Raw genomic sequence first — 21,130 nt, 5'->3', positions numbered from 1 at the left:
ATTGGAGCAGTGGGTAAGCATATTACATGATGCGTATGAACCACTTGAGAATATTACAGTTGATGAACAACTGGTAACTTTTAGGAGCAGGTGTCCTTTTCGGCAGCATATCCCCTCAAAACCCGGAAAATATGGCATCAAAGTATGGGCTACTTGTGACAGCATTAATTACTATGTCACAAACCTGCAAGTGTACACAGTACGGGTGCGAAGGCCAGCCTACAGAATCGAATCAGGGAAAAAGAGTAGTATTGGACTTAACTCAAAATTTATTCCCGAGTGGTAGAAACATCACAACAGATTTTTTTCTTCACAAGTTTGGACCTGGCAAAGGAATTAGAAAGAAAAGAGATGACTCTGTTAGGAACAATAAGAAAGAATTACCGTGAACTACCCGCAGAATTTCTCGTAGCAAAGGGAAGGAAAGAAGCTTCAAGTCTCTTCGGATCTCAGGAATCCACTACGATAGTTTCCTATTGCCAAAAAAAGGGTAAGGTAGTGACTCTACTGAGCACTATGCATTTCAAAGAGGAAATAGCTGAAGATGAAAAAGAAAAACATATTATTGTAATAGACTATAACGCAACAAAAGACAGGTGCAGCCACCATGGACAAATTAGTCAGGACATACACTACAAAATGTATGACAAGGAGGTGGCCCATGGTTATTTTTATAATATTTTGGATATTAATGAGCTCAATGCGTTCATAATTTGGCTGGAGTTAAATCCTGACTGGAAGAAAAAAACCACCTACAGAAGAAGAGAATTTCTTCTTGAGCTGGGAACATCTTTACTACAGAAGAACAGAAGTCAGCGCACCAAAGTTCCTCCTCCTCCTCCTCCTCCTCCTCCTCTTCCTCCTCCTCTTTCAGCACAAGTGCAAAGTGGAGCAAAACGTGGACGATGCCACTTATGTGAACGTTCTGTGGACAGAAAGCATCCAGAAAAGTGCATAAAATGTTCATCTTTCGTCTGTAAACAACATTTCGAGTTGCTTTGTTTCAAATGTAAGGACATATAAGATGATGGCGGAAGGAAGGCAAAGTGTAAAATGTAAAAGTGTAAAAATGTTTATATACATAGCTGTTCTGTTTTCAAGATAAACATGTCTGCTTTTATGCCAATTCATTAAAACAATTGCATTACTACCGATATATCTCGTGTAAATTACTTGGGGTCTATATGACCCCAGTAGTACTCAGTGTAAAAAAGGAAACCTGGTAGTAGGTCGGTTAAGAATTTTGTACAGTTTTGTAATTGTTTCATCCTTGGCTTTGTTATAAGAATGGATTCAATTATACATATACAGTACCACTGGTCAAAAAAAAAAATCGAGGTGCCAGGGAAGTTGCAATGAATATGGGGTATTTTACTGATGCTGAATCCGAATCGAATCTCCCATTTGGCTCTAGTTTTGAAGATACATGGTGTTCATCAAATAAACCTCGTATTCTGACATTACCTGTCTCCGCTGACTTATATAGGGCAATCTTTCAATTTTATTAATTTCTGTTTCATTGTTTATTGTCGTGTAATATTGTGTGCAATTAAATATTAAGTTCACATTTTCTACGTTTTGTTGCAGTGAAATATAAAAAATATGAGTTCTTCACGACGAGGTTGCCTGACCTGTCCTAATGGGTTCTGTTTTGTATGTGGTGAATATAGTACGCTGAAAAATAGAAAGAACATCACTGACTTTGTGAAGAAAATATAATTGGCATATTTCGGAATTCATCTTGGGGATCAAGATAAGTCTTGGGCTCCCCATAAGGTTTGTAAAACCTGTGTCGAGGGTCTACGAAATTGGACAAAAGGAACAAAGAAAAAGTTAAACTTTGGAGTAACGATGGTATGGAGAGAACCACGAAACCACTACGACGACTGTTAATTTGGTATTGTAAGTGTATAAGACTTCAATAAATACAAGAAACGGGAGTGGAAGTATCCTGATTTGGAGGTCGGCAAGGCGAGCTGTGCCACATAGCATAGATGTTAAAGTGGCAGTATTTACCACACTTCCTGAACTTTCATCGTCAGATGTTGAACAATTGCATGACGTTGAAAGTAACATTCATGACAGTGAATATGAAGCAAATATTTCTACTCCTCAGCAGTTCTCCGAGGAACAACTCAGTTACTTGATACGAGACTTCAGTCTGTCTAAACAAGCTTCTGAACTCTTGGCATCCAGGATCAAAGAAATTAACTGTCTAAAGCAAGAAACTAATATTACAGCTTACCGGACTAGAGAAAAGAGGCTTCTTCCATACTTCAATGGAGATGATGAAACTGTGTACTGCAATGATATCCCGGGATTACTTATTGAAATGGTCTGCCGGAATATCGACCAGAAGACTGGCGACTGTTTATCGACAAATTCGTGAAAAGCTTGAAATGCATGCTGTTGCATATTGGGAACCGCTATGCACCTATTTCACTTAGCAACTCCACAAAACTTCATAAAAAATATAACAACATGAATATGGTTCTGCAGAAACTTCGTTATCATCAGCACGGATGATTATTTGTGTTGATTTGAAGATGGTCAACATCTTGCTTGGACAGCAAATGGCAACACAAAGCACTCATGTTTATCTGCATATGGGATAGTAGGGCTAAGTAAGATCTTTGGTGACATGACCTTTAACAAAAATATGACGGTTGGTGCAACGAACATCTTACATGAGCCTTTGGCTGATAGTGACAAAATCATTCTCCTTCCGCTTCATATAAAGCTAGGCATCATGAGACAATTTGTTAAGGCCTTGCATAGAAATTCTAATTGCTTCAAGTACATATTTTGCAGATCCTTCCCTGGAGTAAGTTGTGAAAAACTTAAAGCAGGAATCTTCGATGGTCCTCAAATTCGCAAGCTCATCAACGATTCAGATTTCAGTAAAGTCATGACTGACATTGAAACATCTGCCTGGTGTAGTTTTGTCTCTGTTGTAAGGAACTTCTAGGGCAACCTTAAAGCAGAGAATGAAGAAACAATTGGTCCACAACATGCTCACAAACGTTCATAATTTATGAGGTAATATGAGCATAAAGTAACACTTTATCCTTAACCACTTAAATAGATTTCCTGTCAATCTTGGTGATTTCAGTGAGGGACAAGGAGAGACGTTCCATCAAGGCATCCAAGTCATGGAAGAAATGTATCAAGGAAGATGGGACAGGCACATGATGGCAGACTATTGCTAGAATCTCCAACGCGACTGTCCTGATGACTCACATAGCAGACAATCATACAAACTGAGTTTTTTCAGGCAATAATTGTGGGGACTATGTTGCTTTCTGTTGTGAACTGAATCCATTGTCAACATGTATTTCATATGTTTACTTTATAATTATTTGGTGTTGTTTTCGTGCTGTTTGTAAGTAGATTATAATTTTCATGTTCATTTTCCTGTTTGTTTTATGTCTTTCGGAAAGACGTACAATATCTAAAAAACTAGAGCCAATCTAGCAAAACCGGTGCCACATTCGGATTCAGCGTCCTAAAGTCTATCTAAAATCACTCAGATCTGATTGGCACCAAAATGGTTGTTGACCAGTGTAATTTGAAGAGAGAAGTTACTGTCCTAACCAAAGTTTTTCAATATTTCTCAACATGTGGCACATTAAAGATGTAATTTAAAATCCCGCAGCACACACATATCATCTAAATCAGTGGTTCCCAACCACGGTGGAAATTTCAGGGTTTTAGAAGGAATGCGTTTACAGAATGTTGCCTTGTATTGCGTTCGCTGAGTGTTGACTCTTGTGGACTCACATTTTTGCCACTCTTTTCACTTTTAATTTTCAAACTTACTACGACAACCTTTACTGATTTCATTTTCTCGCGGCACAACAGTTGAAAATGGCTGGTCTAAACATTAAATTTGGTTAATTATTACAGGACCTTATCTTCTATTATAGCTCTACTCTTTCATTATAGTGTACAAGGTATAAAATAGAAGTGTATATATATTCTTCAGAACTACAATATTAGCACTTAAACGCATTGATGCGAGTGGATTTTCAAATTTTGTATAATTCTACCCGTTACGAAAATAGAATGTACTGAATGGGAGGAATTTTTTGTAAAAAAAAAATGTGACAGGGAAATCATCGAATCCCTAGTCTTTATTTCGCATTTATTAATCACCTCTATTTGTGTACGAATAATAATAATAATAATAATAATAATAATAAATTCTTTATGATGTCACATTTATTTGCTTCCCCTTTATATTTAATCACGGACGGCTAAATACGAAAGCATTTTGTTTTAAATACATCATAATTTCAGTTATACAAGAACTACCTAGATTACTGTAATTAATGACGTCGACGTATTAACTGAATGTAACGTTAATAAATATGTGTATGTATATGTATACATATATATGGGTAGTTGTTTTGTAGGCTAAGTCGAAAATGTACTACAAATCTTGGCATAAGTGTAAGAACCAACGCATGTCACTTTATTTATTGAATCATCGTCACTCATCCCAAACAGAATTTCTCACGTGTGAGAGGTTAATCATAAAAAGATATGGTACAGTTTAATAGCTTTCATAATAATTATCATGGTAACATTTAAAGAACTGATTATTATTTTGCAAAAATTCAATTAAAACGACAAGAAGAATTGTTTAGAAAATACCCAGGCACGTCAAAGTAAATAGGTCATTTATAAAGTGATAATTTAACGAAAACTAAACATTTTTCTGTTAATTACATTATCGGTAACACTTTTAAATGACATCCCATTGTATATTTTTTTTATTTCATAGGGAATATATATATTTTTAAATAACTCCATGTAAGACTACACTCTTTTAATTGAATTTAGCGTTTCCCTGAAGTTATTGAAGATATGAACAAGATACCTCACATATCACAACTTTGGTACAAATAAGATTTCGTTAATTAAAATTTGACATTTTAAAGGTCTAGATAATTTTACTACATATAATGCAAATGCATATTTTATTCAATAAACTAAGTCATTTCTTCTGAGTTTAAACGTTGTTATTTATTTCCATTTAAAATCTGCTAAGACTAAGTCACAGCACAAGTTTTGAACATTTAAAATTATTGCTGCTGACATTTCTCTTCGTCCATCAATGTGGGTATGTGGATAGCGTGTTCGCTTCCCAACCAGAGAGTGTGTTGTCCTACTCTTTTGGCAAAAGAAAGAGATTTGTCTTCCGTCCACGGGGATGAGTGTATGTTCCTTGTCATGTGTATCTCTGTGTTGTCTCAGTGGTAATTCTGTACCGTCCTGATCACACGACCAGGGAGTCCTGCAATATATATCTGTCTAATGTTGGTTTATAGTTACTGTATTAACCTCCTCTACATCGCATTGGATTGAAAGGTGATAGGTAAGGAGCAGTTAAAGTAAAAGAAGAAGGAAAGGAAAAACAGAGAACGAAAGAAGAAAGAATATGATTATGTTTTTTCGAGGTTCTATCCAACTGTAAGGCGAATGATAGATAAATACTTGACTACTCCTCTCCTTCATTTCACAAATGCAATCTCACTATCATAAATTACAACGTAGCTAAATTTATGGAATCGCTAAACAATCGACTAAAAGTGTAGCGTTATCCTGCTGCGCTGTATATAGTGAGGATCACGTAAGAGTAGTTCCTAAAAGTCTAATTTGGCCAGCTCTTCAGTGTTGTCAACTAATACCAGATATCACCAAAGAGGGTAAAATCACAATGCTACGTATTGAAATAATAATAATAATAATAATAATAATAATAATAATAATAATAATAATAATAATAATAATAATAATAATAATAAAAATATAATGTTAACAATAACAATGTCTTGCTTATTTACCACATCTCATCTTTATGTTGCGAGGTGTTTCCTAAATGGTTCAATAATTTATTTATGAAATAGTATATTTTCTTTTTTGGTAATTGGGATTAGTATGATTTAATATTATAATTTATTTTGTCAGGCAACATGAAATTTATTGCTTTGACTAAAGAGTTTAAAATTTATGAGATCTAACCTAAAAATGTATTTACTTGCTTGCATTTTCATCAGTTTGCTTTACTGTAAACCGAAATCATTGCTGCCAACATAACAGTTAGAAAATAACTGCCAGTTGTAGTATTTGTCAGTACCCGAAATTTGAAACAAAGTTGGTAAAAGAAAATTCAACCTGAGAGCTAGAAAGTCACTATAATCCACTAGCATATGTAGTAATAGGGGAAAAATGGTTAGGTTTCACCCTTAGGGTATTAAGTAAACTGATCCAGACTATAATTGTCTGCAATTTTGAGGGGAATCATTCTTGGACTCATATTAATGTTTATATTAGTTTCTGAGAAATCTAAATCGTCAAAATAAGTAAGACTTTTAGACATTGTACGTTACAAGAAAATGGATAGGCATAATCGTTTAAACAAAATAAAGATATCATAAAAGAAAGGAACTCCGTAATAGTGTGAAATTTATTGTTAAAGATAATTTTACTTCTATTTCTCATTAATTTTGGAACATAGTTAAAGCCGATACTGCCTTTACTCGCATTAACATTTGAAGAGAGATGGACTCCATAGGCATACTGAAATGAGCTTTTCCCAGGCAGATTACCCCAACACAAATATCATTTCTTGAAAAAATGATAAAAATAAATTGACAGCCTTGTTACCAGATTACAAAATGGTGTAGGCTATTTTGCTGGGATTATTTTACATTATTAACATTTTCATTCAGCAGCGGGTATCTTTACACATTGAAACTGTAAAAGTTGTTGTTGTTGTTGTTCTTCTTCTCCTTCTTCTTCTTCTTCTTCTTCTTCTTCTTCTTCTTCTTCTTCTTCTTCTTCTTCAGTCCCTTCTGCTGCTAAGCGTCGGGTTCGCCTCTCTCCGTCCATTTCATCCATTTTTCCCGGTCTCTACACATTCTCTTCATCTCTACCATTGTTTTTCCTTTCTTTTGGCCTATTCTTTCTATTGTATCCTCCCATTGTTATTGTTTCTAAATATTTAATGGAAATGTCTGTAGAAAGGAATGCCGATAATGAATCAAATATTCATTTATTTCATGTTCTGATCAAGGGCAGGTCTTTCACTGCAAACTCAGCATTCTCCAGTCCTTCCTGTTTTCTGCCTTCCTCTTTCTTTCCTCATATGATTCATATATCTTAATGTCGTTTATAATTTGATATCTTCTTTTACACCGAATTCTTCTCCCAATCACCATTCCTTCCGATGCAACCTTCAGTAGGTAGTTTCTTCTCACATGATGAAGGATTGGTGGAGCGCAGAAAAATTCTCTCCGGAACCGAGATTCGAACCCGGATTTTCTGCTCTACATACTGACGTTCTATCCACTAAGCCACACCGGATTCCAATTCCTATGCCAGACTGCACCCTCTCAGTTTAAGCTCCACCTCTTAGTTTTCCTTCAGTGGCCAAACCTCATGCACTGTGTCACAGATGTGTGACAGTGGCTCAACGTCCAACACACTATGTGCAGAGGTGCACTGACTACGAGTGACTAAGTGGCCAGGATCCGACGGAATGAGCGCCGTTTTAAACCACTAAGTCATTATATGAGGAGCATCGTTTCAAAACGTATTAAGTCCCCCAGTGGACGAAATTAAATTTGTTACTTTCTATTTATTTATCTTTCATGCTGTGAAGTCTGATGGTTCCAAGTCGTCATATTTGTAAACTGTGAAACCAGTACTTAAAAATGGTTTTGTGTAGTGTTTTGAAAACTTCTCCGGTTTACGAGTAATCCAGTTTTTCGTCGTTTGTGTAAAAAAATTGTAAGTGGCACATAATACGTTTTGAAACGATGCTCCTCATATACGCATATCATAATATAGTGATGTACCAAAGTAGGCCTACATATGATATTTACGTGCAGGAATTCTGTGTTATCATATCGGTACATCACTTTAATAATTTCTTCTCAGCCAGTGACCAAACCAATTCTTTTTCCTCTTCCTGATCAGTTCCAGCATCAATCTTTCTTCACCCAATCTTTCTAACACAGCTTCATTTCTTTTTCTGACAATCCACTTCACACGTTCCATTCTTCTCCATATCCACATTTCAATCGCTTCTACTCGCTTCTCTTCACTTCGTTGTAGCGTCCATGTTTGTGCCCCATACAATGCCACACTCCATACACTCCAAGCACTTCACTAGTCTCTTCCTTAATTCTTTTTCTAGAGGTCTGCAGAAGATGCTCCCTTTTCTATTAAAAGCTTTCACGACCATTGCTATCCCCCTTCTGACTCCTGGCACTAGCTGATGCTACTACTTATAGTACACCCGAAGTATTTAAAGCTGTACACTTGCTCTACTACATCATTTAGAATTCTTAATACCATGCTCTTCGTCTTATTTGTAATTATCATCATCCCATACTGCTCACAGCTGTTATATCCTATAGTATCATTTCCTCTTCTGCTAACAATGTGATATCATCAGTAAATCTTATGCACTTTATTCTTCTTCGTCCTACTATCACTCCTCCAATGTTCTAAAAACAGTTCTTTACTAAGTCCTCCAAGTAGATGTTGAACAGGGTAGATGATGAAGGACATACTTGACGTACTCCTCTCCCAATTTCACTTAATTCCGACATGTCTTCTCCTATCTGGACTTTCACTAATTATTTCATATAAAGATTACTGAACAGTTTTCTCTCTTTCCAATCCACGCCAATTTTCTTTAGGATCCCCATCAGTTTATTCCAATCCACTCTGTCAAAAGCCTTTTCTAAATCCACAAATACTGTATACTGTGAAGTCCAGGACCTATTATTATAACGATTTCTGAGTTGTCTCGTTCATACACAAGAATAATAACAAATAAATATTAAAACTAAATTAACTTTCATGAACATGAATAAAACTTCAAAATGAAAGAATGAATATGCAAATTAAGTTAAGAGAACATAACTAAGACCATAGACAAATTAAGCTCCACAAACGTGAACATGACAATATGGCTACCAATAATACCAAACGTTTCTCTATGGCTACATTGCCAAAACCAATTTCTGCACCACGTAGTTCCTCGGCTATCATCAAGCCGAGTTTTTCGTTCCAGATAATATTCCCTAATAACATGTACAACTGGAAATACCACGAAACACATAGTCTGCCACATCATAGTCGATCCACATAGCATTATTATAATAGCACTCACCACTAACACAGTAACCCCTATAATGCCGAAAACACACCATAGTCACTCCGCACGCATCGCGATCCCGGCGATGATATACGTGAACATGTGTCCACTTTCGGGCACGCCGAACTAGAATCGCAACGAACTTGCGAAGACCAAATATCATCACAAACCATATAAAGGCTGGTCTCGCTGGCCTGCTCGACGTTCCATAACCGGATCAGTCGATATTACGTCCGCTTTGCTGCATAACCAGATGCGAATATAGCGCGGCCAGCACGCTTCCACAGCGAATTCCAAATGTAGCGTAGCCAACGGTCTACACCAAGTAGAGCGTTTCCGACGCTCAGCCGCCAACTGCAATTCAACGTACCCACGTTCTGCAGCCAAGTCCAAATAGAGCGTTCCCAACACACTTTCGTTAACCAACGCTCTGCAGCAAAAACCAAGTAGAGCTTACCCGACGCTCAGCCGCCAACTGCAATTGAACGTACCCATCGTCCTACAGAAAACTCCAAATGTAGTGTCCCCAACACTACATAACTATCCAACTCCGTTGCGTAGCGAAATGCCCGTATGGTGTGTCATACCGGGCAGCAAGGAGCGAACTCGAAATGTAGCGTTACGTAGCCAAGTCCTCATGTAGAATGGCATGTCTGACGCGGCGCAGCTAACACACTGTATATCATTCCGACGCGATGTAGCGGTAACCAAGTCCTCTAGTAATGTGTCCTACCGGACACGGTGCCGGCAACCAAATCGTAGTATCACATTCCGGCGCCAAGTTCTCTTGTATTCGTACCCAACGCGGCGGCGCCGCCAACGAACAGACTGCCTCAGCTCCACCAAGCAGCAGTAGTGCACCCCCAGGGGAAGGGGGGAAGCCAATCAGGTACTTAGTCTCCAACCTAATATCAAGGAGTTAATCTTGTAACCCGCATATTAAATAGAAAAGCTGCCATCTAGCGGAAAAACCCACTAAACACCGGAAACAATAACGAACCCTATGAAATATAGACAGTACTAAAACTACATGGCAAATTCAATAAGAAAAATTCTACTATCTTCAGAAATATGACAACGAAACTCTAACACAAGACTTCACACAACCCACTAATGTACAAACTTGGCACATATTCAACTGCAACAGATAAACACCGAAGACCCAAAAGTATTCTCACCACCATCTTTTAATAGCAACCAAGATGTGATTACATGTCAGGATACCTCAACCCCTTAGAGGTCCGGATCCTTCATACTCAAGACACAGCTCACCATGTTAAACAGCTGAGAGGAATGGTCGACAGACTGTCTACACTACAACAGAGGAGGACAGTAAGGAAAGAAAACGAAATAATAATTTAGAAAAAAAATAAAAAGGGAGAAAATAAATAAAAAATAAACAAGTGATGGAATACCCGTCATAATACACTTCTTTATTCTTCTCTATGTATCTTTCACCGATTGTCCGTAGCAGTCCAATTGTATAGAACTAAATTAACGAAACGTTTGAAATATGCAATAGCAAACAAAAAATGGTATCGCAATAAATTAATATACATAATTAAAATGTATTATCTTAAGTCATAAAACTTAAATATTATGCAGAGAAACAATAATATTCTATAAATATATTCATGCAAAATTCTGAACTACTACATATGTTAAGGAATACGACTTTGTTCTTACGACCATCAAAACTACTTATAGTATAATAAAAGCCACCTTTTCTGGCGCGTGAAATAATTAATGGGAACTTTGAGAGCGAGTGTCTTTTCATTGGCATAGTGTGTGGGCGAGAAAGCTGATAACTGTGATTGGCACATTTCTGACGTGACGTGTTGGGTGGTACTGTTCTCAGCTGTACTGGCAACAAGTGCTCACTCTCTGGCTTTTTAATCAAGGGCACGTGTCAAAAACGCTCTCACTGGCTGTATTACAATGTACTTATGATATCTGCAACAGTTTTAGGTTACCTTAAGTACTGATAAGATATGAATCCTCTAGATTCAAAACCCCCTAAAAACCATTTTATTCACGACTGAGTTATGCTTACATACTGCTTGCTAAGAATGAATTCTAATGATTTATTATAGTTAGAATTCGAGAAGCCGCTAAACTTAAAGCAAAAGGTTTGTTAAAAGTCACTGTTAGGTTGAAAATTCCCTCTATTTGCCACCAGTTACTGTCAAAAACCTTTAATTTGTGAAAGTGGATGTAGGGGATTTTGAATCTATAGGATTCATATCATGTCGACGGGAAGCAAGCATGTCGAGTGTATGAGCGAATATACTGTAATACTCGTATTTTATAAAACTTGAAACATACGTATTATACTAATATATTACCTAATATTGTTCAACGGTAACTTGGAAACGAGGTTACTTACGTTATTTTTTTATTTTACTACATTAAATACTTAACTCGTAATCATTTAAACATTTTTATTTTTAAAGACAACTCTGTGATTCGGAAATTAATAGAGGTAACTTGGGAATGGCCATTAACAAATCCAATGAGATTTTAATTACGTCAAGGTCTCGTATGAAATATCGCATGTTCTTGACGAGAATTAATGAAAAAAGGATAAAGATTATTGAGTTTAATTATAGGTACAAACTTTTAGAAATATAAAAGCACTAGTGAATATGCTTTAACAATTGAAGGAAATATTAAATTTAATAAATACGAATTACCAAAGACATTAGCCACCTAACATCTGGACACTGTAGGGTGGTAAAAGAAGAAAGAAGTCACCGGCGTGGCTCAGTTGACTGAGGCGCTTGCCTGCCGATATGAAGTTGCGCTCGGGCCCGGGTTCGATTACTACCTGGTTGAGTTTTTTCTGGTGTTGTCACAATGAAAAGTCGAATGTGAAATAATCGATAGCGAATTCTCAGCCTCATTTCGCAAAATACCATCTCGCTGTAACCAATCCAACCGACGCTAAACAAACTAATATTTGATATAGCGTTGTTACATAACCAACTAAAAATTATATATATATATATATATATATATATATACATACACATGATATGTCACTTTTTGGCCATTTTCTGTTTTTCAGCTTAGTTGGTAGGTTTCATGAAGACCTATACACTGGCAAAGCATGACATGTCTAAGGTGAATAATTACAGTAATATTAAGTCCAGTCACTTCATGATATGTGAAATCTTTCAATTTTGTGAGGTGGCAGAATTTTATAAGTGTACATATCGAGTTTGTCTTAGAATTTGTAAGGTGGCAAACATTGATATGTTAACATAATATGTTTTGCCATCTACTATTCCGGAAACTTTCCAAGTTAAAACGTCTGTATTGGCACCCTCATCAATGCAAGATAATGATTAACAACTGTTTGAAATGTTAATTTATTATACAGTTTAAATGATTACACCAGTTTATGGCGAGAATCAATGGTGTCTTATGTGGGAAAATGCATTGATGTGTGATGCATGATTTGAAATGTCAAAGAAGAGGCTCTTTCATGATACACAAAGCCCTGAACAAGTGTGAAATAATGTAACTAGAGCAATAATATTACAGTTATATGCTTCCTTCTCATCTCAGTATAGTAAAATGTTAATAATGGATATGAATTAGAAGACATTGAGATCACAACACATATTAAAAAAAAACTATTACGGACTTAGGAGGAAAAATGATGAAAACACAGTTAAAGCGATGGAGATTACTACAAGAACGCAAGAATATAATTGTATGGATTTGAAAGAATATACAGAAGAAATCACAGTCAACGCAATTAATTACTAATGCATTTACAGATAAAGAATTTGAACTATTTGAAGTGTCTTTCATAAATGATGAAAGTGACGAATGTGATTCAATTGCTGATAGTGACTGAAGCCCTGGAAATTCTATATCTGAAAAAGGCGGGAATTTAAATTTATTATCAACATCTGATACACACGAAAGCTATAATGAGCGAGACATTTCAGATATAAATCGTCAAACATTGCAGGCAATGGACAGAGAGATAACACAGAGGCAGATAATAACAAGAGAAGATCCAATCAATTCAACAGGGATTGAATACACTAAGAAACAGAGCATAATATTGACAAGAGAAGATTAAACCACTTTTAGAGGAAATGAAGAAACTCAAGAACAGGTGATAATAACAACAAGAGAAAATTCAATCAATTCTACAGAAAATGAAGAAACTCAAGGGCAGGATAATGACAAAAGAATATCCAGTAAATTATATAAGAAAATAAGAGAGTAAAAGAAATAAAACATTCAAAGACAGAAGAAGAGAAAATTATGAAGGAGTGTGAGACGGAGTATATTACGAGAAAAGGTGAAATAGTTCCTGCTAGAACTTTTAGACCTTTGGTCGGCCTGGTTGGCACAATTGGTATAGCGCTGGCCTTTTCCTTAAATGCGATAGACTCATGTCAGTAGATTTACCTGCATGTAAAAGAACTCCTGTGGGACAAAATTCCAGCACACCGCCGACGCTGATATAACCCCGGTAGTTGCAAGCGTCGTTAAATAAAATATAACAACAACATTTAGACCTCTGGTTTAATGCTGTAGAACAGCGTTTCTCAAAGTGTGTTCCGTAAGCAACTCTTAGGGGTTCCGCCAATTCTTGACGTGAAATTATTTACTTTTTAATCTAAAAAAATAATGTTATAAAACATGAAAAAGAATAAGAACATAACTACTGTACATTATTGAAATAATAGTGGTTGTAAGTGTCTGCAGCTATAATACATTTTCCAACAATAATGCACAGATCTAAAATTGTATATGAAATTAATTGAAAATTCTGTGAAGGATATTTCTCAGAGTTGTTTTGACGTTCCTTCAAGAAAGCACAGGAAACTTCTTCTGGAGAGGATAGACCATTATTTTGAAGGTAAAGGTGAGTTATGTATTAATTTTGTGTCTCAAAGTTTATTTAACAATATCAGAAAAAGGTAAAATTTTTTAAGGAATAATTGTGCGAGTTTTGTCATCCCTTCTTTAAAATTATGTAAACAGAGGGCGAGACTGATCATTGGGAGTTACGTCATCCTACTTTTAATACAGAGTGATACCGATCCTAACTCTACTTTTTTAATACAGGGTGACATCGGAAACATGGATCAGTGGCTTAAAACAGGATCATTAAAACAATCAACATCCAATTGTGCCACTATAACTTCAACTACCCCTAAACAGTATGTGGGTCTGATGAAGGCGAAATGGAAACACCAGGTTTACAAAATAGCTGCTCATCATCTGAAAATGTGAAAGAGCCAACAACCAAAATACAACATGCACCTGTAATCAAATAATGTGAATGTAATGAGAGTTACTTAGCCTTGGGTTTCATGGATGCTAAAAATTGTCCTCAGTATGTAATATGTGGCATAATTTTAACCATTATTTCGATGGGATCTTCAAAATTACGTCCCCATTTTGAAACAAACCATGTTCAGTTTCATGACAACAATATTAATTTCTTTGATAGTTAGTTACTAAATTCACAAAAGTTCTTAGCTCAGAAATCTTATAGTACAAATGAAAAAACAGCAGAAGCAATTTTCACTGTAACCTACAGAGTGGCTCAGGCAGGTGAGTCCCACACAGTAGCCGAAAAATTAATAAAATTGACATGGTTAAGTGCATGATCAGTGAGAAGGAGGCTAAACAATTATCTTCCGTGCCGCTTTCAAATGAAACAGTGCTTCGTCGCATTCAAGACATAGCAGCTTATATCAATGAAGAATTAAACCGTCGGCTCAGATCATGTCAATTTGGACAACAGATAGACGAGTCAAGTGATGTAGAAGATCTGGCAGTTGTACTAGCGTTTTTCCGTTACCATTATGAAGATGCTATTGAAAAAATATTCTATTATGTGAACCGCTGCCAGCTAATGCAAGAGGATCTGAAATTTTCAGACTTGTTAGTGAGTGCTTGGAAGAAATCATATACCTAGGGACAATTATGATCATGTGTGCACGGATGGTGCAAAAGCAATGGTTGGGAAAAAGCTAGTGCAGTATTACGCATAAAGTCAGTTGCAAAAATTGCAAAAGCAGTCATTGTATTTCGCGCCGTCAAGCTTTGGCCACATCAAAAATGCCACTTTCCCTCAAAAATGTTCTTAATAATAATAATAATAATAATAATAATAATAATAATAATAATAATAATAATAATAATAATAATAATAATAATAATAATAATAATATTTATTAATACTATACACTTGAGCTACATTAGGCATTGCAGCCCGAAAGAGCAGAAGCTCGTGCTCGGGCGCAGTTCAGATCAGTTATACAAAATATATCACAAAATTACGAGAGTTCATTGAGCACAATCACATTAATAAATGGTAAAATACATACAGCATGTAATAACAGGGTCTATATACAAATAGAAAATACAGAAGTACATGAATATTAGAGTAACAATTTTAACTCAATTAGCTTAAACAATTAAATAATTAATCTGATTTGTTTCTTAAATCTATGTGTGTTAAGTGTACTTAGCTCAGGGTAAGCTCTAATTAATGTATTATATATTTTGGGTCCAAAATTTCTGCTGTGTTTTAATCCAGCAGTTGTGTGGCATTTGGGAGTATTTAGAAAGAAACTGTAGTTTTGTCTCGTCTGGTATTCATGAGGATCATATTTAAATTTATTGTGGTTTTTATGGAAGTAAATCAGCAATTTTTGTTTATAAATTTGTTCTAGATTTGATACGCCAAATTCCTGAAAAATTAATTTTGTTGGGTAATCAAAAGGTTTATATAGACAAATTTTGATCATTCTTTTTTGGAGCAGATTTAAAGGACGGAGAGTCGATTTTGCCATTCCTCCCCAACCTAAAATACCATGAAGCAGTAAAAATCGTTAATTTTAACAAGTCCAGACCACTAAATTCAAGACTCTTCAAAATCATTTGTTAGGGCATTGGAAGCCTGCATAAATCTCTACTTCTCCATACAGAAGTGAGATGGCGTTCTGGCGGACGAACTTTAAGTAGACTCTTCGAGCTTAGGGCTGAAGTGATGGCTTTCTTCATTGATCACCATTTCGAGTTGGACGATCGTTTGAGTGTCAACCAATGTCAATTGAGACTTGTCTATTTAGCTGATATTTTTGTCAAAATCAATCAAGTAAATTTATTATTACAGGGGAAAATTGCTAATATATTCACTGCAGCAGATAAAATCAGGGCTTTCAAGAGAAACTTGCAGTTCTGGATAAGAAGTCTAGCAGGCCATGAATTTGAGAGCCTCTCTGCTTTGAAAGATTCCCTTGAGGAGAACGAAGATACTCTCCTAGAACTTGATGAAATCAATAAAGAATTTGTAAAGCATTTGGAGGCGCCATACTGTAAAGCAGTATTTTCCAGAACAGAAGAGTGAAAATAATTCTCAAAATTTGTGGGTCAAAAATACATTTGACATCAAAGAAAAACCTTCTTCCCTCGCTTCTGAAGACTACGAAGCATTACTGGAATTTTCGTCTGATAAATCCCTGCAATCTCAGTTTAAGAATCTTCCTGTGATATATTTTTGGTACAGTCTGAGAAGAGAGTACTCAGTGTTATCAAAGAAAGCTATTACAATTCTACTTCATTTTTGTAAGTACTTACCTATGTGAAACTGGATTTTCTGTTTATACGTCTATCAAACCTAATACCGAAACAGACTGCATGCAGAACCAGATATGAGACTTCAGCTTTGAGTAATTCTATGTCAAATCGCACAGCAATAAAGCAAGACCTTCTCGGAAATGGTCGATTTTTTTTTCGTGAATTCCAGACATCAAATAAGGAGACCCGTATTGTTTTATTTTCACAATTATTAATTATTTGTGTTGTTATGACTATTTGAAGTTACGCAAATTATGCGCGCACTCTTACATAAACTCACTTGGAACTCTGTGTCTACATATAATTGAGATTTGTGGTTTGGCGCATTTTAAATATTAAATACAACATTTTTTATTAATTTAGCCTTTAACAAATAAATTTAAAATTTGGCCCATTTTTTAATCTTTTCTTTTTCAAAGCAAAATTACTATATTAAATAGACAAGTTAAAAATCAGAAAAAAATATAGACTTGTTCGCTGATGTATTATCTGTAAACTACTGTACTTATAAATATGGGATCGGCAACCATACATTTGTAACAATTTATTTTCTGGAGGCATGCACGCGCTCGCGATGCCCAGCTAATGAACTGCTTGCAGGCATTGGCTAGAAGGCTGCCAGTGGCTAGTTTTACAAAATTCCCCGTTGCATCTGATGTCACCATACTAATCATCAAATGATTAATACCTTAAGGAACAGTAAATATCTTATCTAAAATAATTTTATTATTGTCTGCTCAGCTAAGTGGGGAAGCCCTTCACAGTGCTGTATGTTTATACTGTAATATAACCAAGTGTTTGATGATAGCAAGGCTGGGTAAGGCAGTAAACTTTATGGCAGTAAACAGATGGCAGGATACAAATTATAGAAGAGAAAAATAGTCATTTTGTTTTTTAATTTCACGGAGTGACGTGACTTCTATACAACATGAGTGATGGTAAAGATCGCGTAATATATAACAAGTTTTTACCTTCCTAATCACGCTTTTAAAAAGAAAAGTACACTAAGACGCGTAAGTCGCGACTTATTGATAAAGCTCAATTTAAAGGAGTCTTTGAATGTGCAAATATGTGATTCGTTCCGTAAAAATCAATCAATTTCCGGATAGGTCAGGTGAAATCATATATGAAGCCGGTAGTTCTTGTGATATTAATAAACGTGAATCAAATGAAAGTGCGGACAGAGAAAGTGATTATCCCAGTTCTTCTTCTAGCAGTTCTATGGATACAGTGCTAGAAATCACTAATATTGAGGAATTAAACAAGAGTTTGATGTCAATAGAATCGCCTATAAAGAAAAGAAATCTACAACAAAAACGATACCCCCGTGAAAAGTTTCAAAAAGTAAAAGGCTCCCTAGCTTTTAAAGTTATACATGTAGAAGATGCATCGTCATCCTTTCAAAAGTCAGCCATATTTTATTTTTGACGGAATGCAAAGAAATGTACAACCTGAAAATTGCATAGTTATTGCAGATTTTTCTGAAAATTATTCATTTGTAATATGAGATTCAATACAAGGTGTGCATTGGAACATATGCCAAGCCACAATAAAATACAATTTTAATTTTACTTCCTACTTTATTTTATTTTATGTTTTCCTATAGGCTTATTAATATTACATCTGAACTGCGACCGAATACCAGCGCTGCTCATTCGGTCTCAAATTTTGTTAATACTTCTGTATCTCATTTTTATATTGATTGTATTATTTTGTTTCTATTTCTCTTGTTTGTAATTATATTCTTTATTCTGTATATTTAAATAAATAAATAAACAAATAAATAATAATAAATAAATAAATAAATAAATAAATAAATAAATAAATAAATAAATAAATAAATAAATAAATAAATAAATAAATAAATAAATAAATAAATAAATAAATAAATCTTTTCGTAGTATATTTCAAAGGAGATACAGAAATTCGTTACAAAAGTGTTGTCATCTCAGAAACCATAAAACATGACACCGATCCCTTTCACTTTTTTCAATCCGAAGCAATCAATTTCTTAAAGCAAGAATTGAACGATATGAAAAAAATCATCTACTATTCACAATAAAAAAAAAGAATTTTAAAAATAATTGCTTACATGAAGACGATTATGGAATTAGTGCTGAATGACACTTCTTTGCAACGTCGCATGGTAAAGGTCCATGTGATGGCATTGGAGATACTGTTAAAAGACTTGCCACGAGAGTTAGCCTATACAAGGTCCTATAACAACACCCAAAAAAAACTATGTGATTGGTCACAAAAAAAATTTAACGTGTCATTTATATTTTGTCCATTGAACAAGAACAAAAACCACACTGAAAATTTGCAGGCCAGACACCATAATCTAAAACCAATAACAGGTACATCAAAATTACATTCTTTCATTCCGTTGTCAAAAACTGAAGATTTAGTAAAACAATTTGCTTTCAAGATAGAAGGTAGGCGAATGAAAATTTAAAGAGTGAATGAAAAGAAACATTAAAAAAGCATAATGTACAATTATTTGAAGATACCATAATAAGTAAATTATTAATGTTTCCTCGAGTGACTTGATCCGTACTGGGTGTAATGTTGCAATGTTCAGTCAATCGTCCAGCGACGATAAACCTCCCAGCGCGCTTTAACGCTTCCCGTCCACTGCTGCTGCGCCGACCGCTACAAATTGTGTCGTAAGTAATTAAATGTCCATTAAACTATTGGATATCCCATTCTGATTTTTTCTAGAAGTATTAAGAATACTTCAGAGCACCTAGTAGGCATTTTTTTAGATTTTTAATGGGGCTATTTCACATTGATATATATATGTTTTAAAAATTGAATTATAAAAAAATATGTGTAATAATTATATTAAAATTAGTTAGTAAATATTTAATAAAAGACAGTACTTTAACCTTTTAAATTAATTTTTCACAAAAAATTTTAACATCAATATCATCAGAAATATGACGCTTTAAATGTTACATTGTGCGACATTTTTAACGAATTTTAACATGTAATATTCTAAAAATATGTGGACTTAGGAGGAAATAAAAATACACTTGTTGGTTTATTAGACCCATAGAGTTGGTAAAAAAAATATAAACGCAGTCAGAAATATGAAGGTCAAAATTTGTATAATTTTGTGCGATTTGACGTGGAATGACTCGTTTACAACATTAAACCTGATATAGAAATATGCAGGCGTAAAGAACAAAAACATTGTTCCACTGATCTATTTCAAACGGTTGTTTTTTTTTCTGAAAAAAATTGTTAAGTACCTGAATTTTAGTGCGAATTACAAGACAGTGTTAACAATGCAAGTGGACTTAATTTCATTTATGTTTCATATATAATTACTGATCTTTGTGACAGTAGCAAATACATTTCAGAAACATTTATAATTTTTAAATACGAATATGTATAATGTGTGAGCTCAAAAACGTGTTTAATGTTACTGGTAAAAATAAGCCAGGATTACGAATCTTAGTAATAACAGCAAATACAGTTCAACAAAGTTATTTATAATTTTTAAATATGTATACTTAATATGTAACATCAATAAAAATATGTAATATTAGTGGTAAAAATACATTTTCTAATTTAATATTTGTCCGTATTATACACACATCACTAATATTCTGCTAGGTTCCACAGATTAATTTTGGGTTTAAAAGGGTTCCGTGGGTAGAAAAGTTTGAGAAACGCTGCTGTAGAAGATTGTACCGTACATCACTTTCTGAAGAAAAACAAACTCATCTAAAGAATTTTAAATAAATCTGAAAAATACTTTCAAAACGTAATGTTATCCAGAACTAAAGTTAAAGGAAAAATAGAGGACAAAATGTTATCCAGCATATATAAAAAAATATTGTAAATTATTTATTGACAAATTGTAAGGACGAAACAATTTAATTGTTAAAAAAATTTTTCACATATTCATGGCCTATAATCGAGAGGTCAGACTAATAATCTTATACACATGAAGAAGGTTTCTTCATGTAAATTTATTACACCTGACAGTAGAGAAAAGTATGATCCAAAAACTAAGAACAGTGAGGAGAGAAAACGCAATATTACCTACATAAAACTATTTACTAACATTATCCAAACCATGACAGCCATTATACGCGAAAACGTAGTCAGAAACTATAAAGGGACTTGCTGAGTCTCTCTGACCCCTACTCGTATTGGTAAGGATTGCTATGATCCCTACAGATAATTGAAAACTTCACATACCGCAGCTGTACTTGATAGTGAAACATCAGTAGCTCAGTTGGCAGAGCGCTGGTACGTTCAACCAGAGGTCCCGGGATCGATACCCGTCCCCGGAACAATTTTTCCCTTGAAATTATTCAAATC

The sequence above is a fragment of the Periplaneta americana genome, chromosome 7, assembly GCF_040183065.1.
Source record: "Periplaneta americana isolate PAMFEO1 chromosome 7, P.americana_PAMFEO1_priV1, whole genome shotgun sequence".
Classification (NCBI taxonomy): Eukaryota; Metazoa; Arthropoda; class Insecta; order Blattodea; family Blattidae; genus Periplaneta; species Periplaneta americana.
This window is presented reverse-complemented; position numbering follows the sequence as displayed.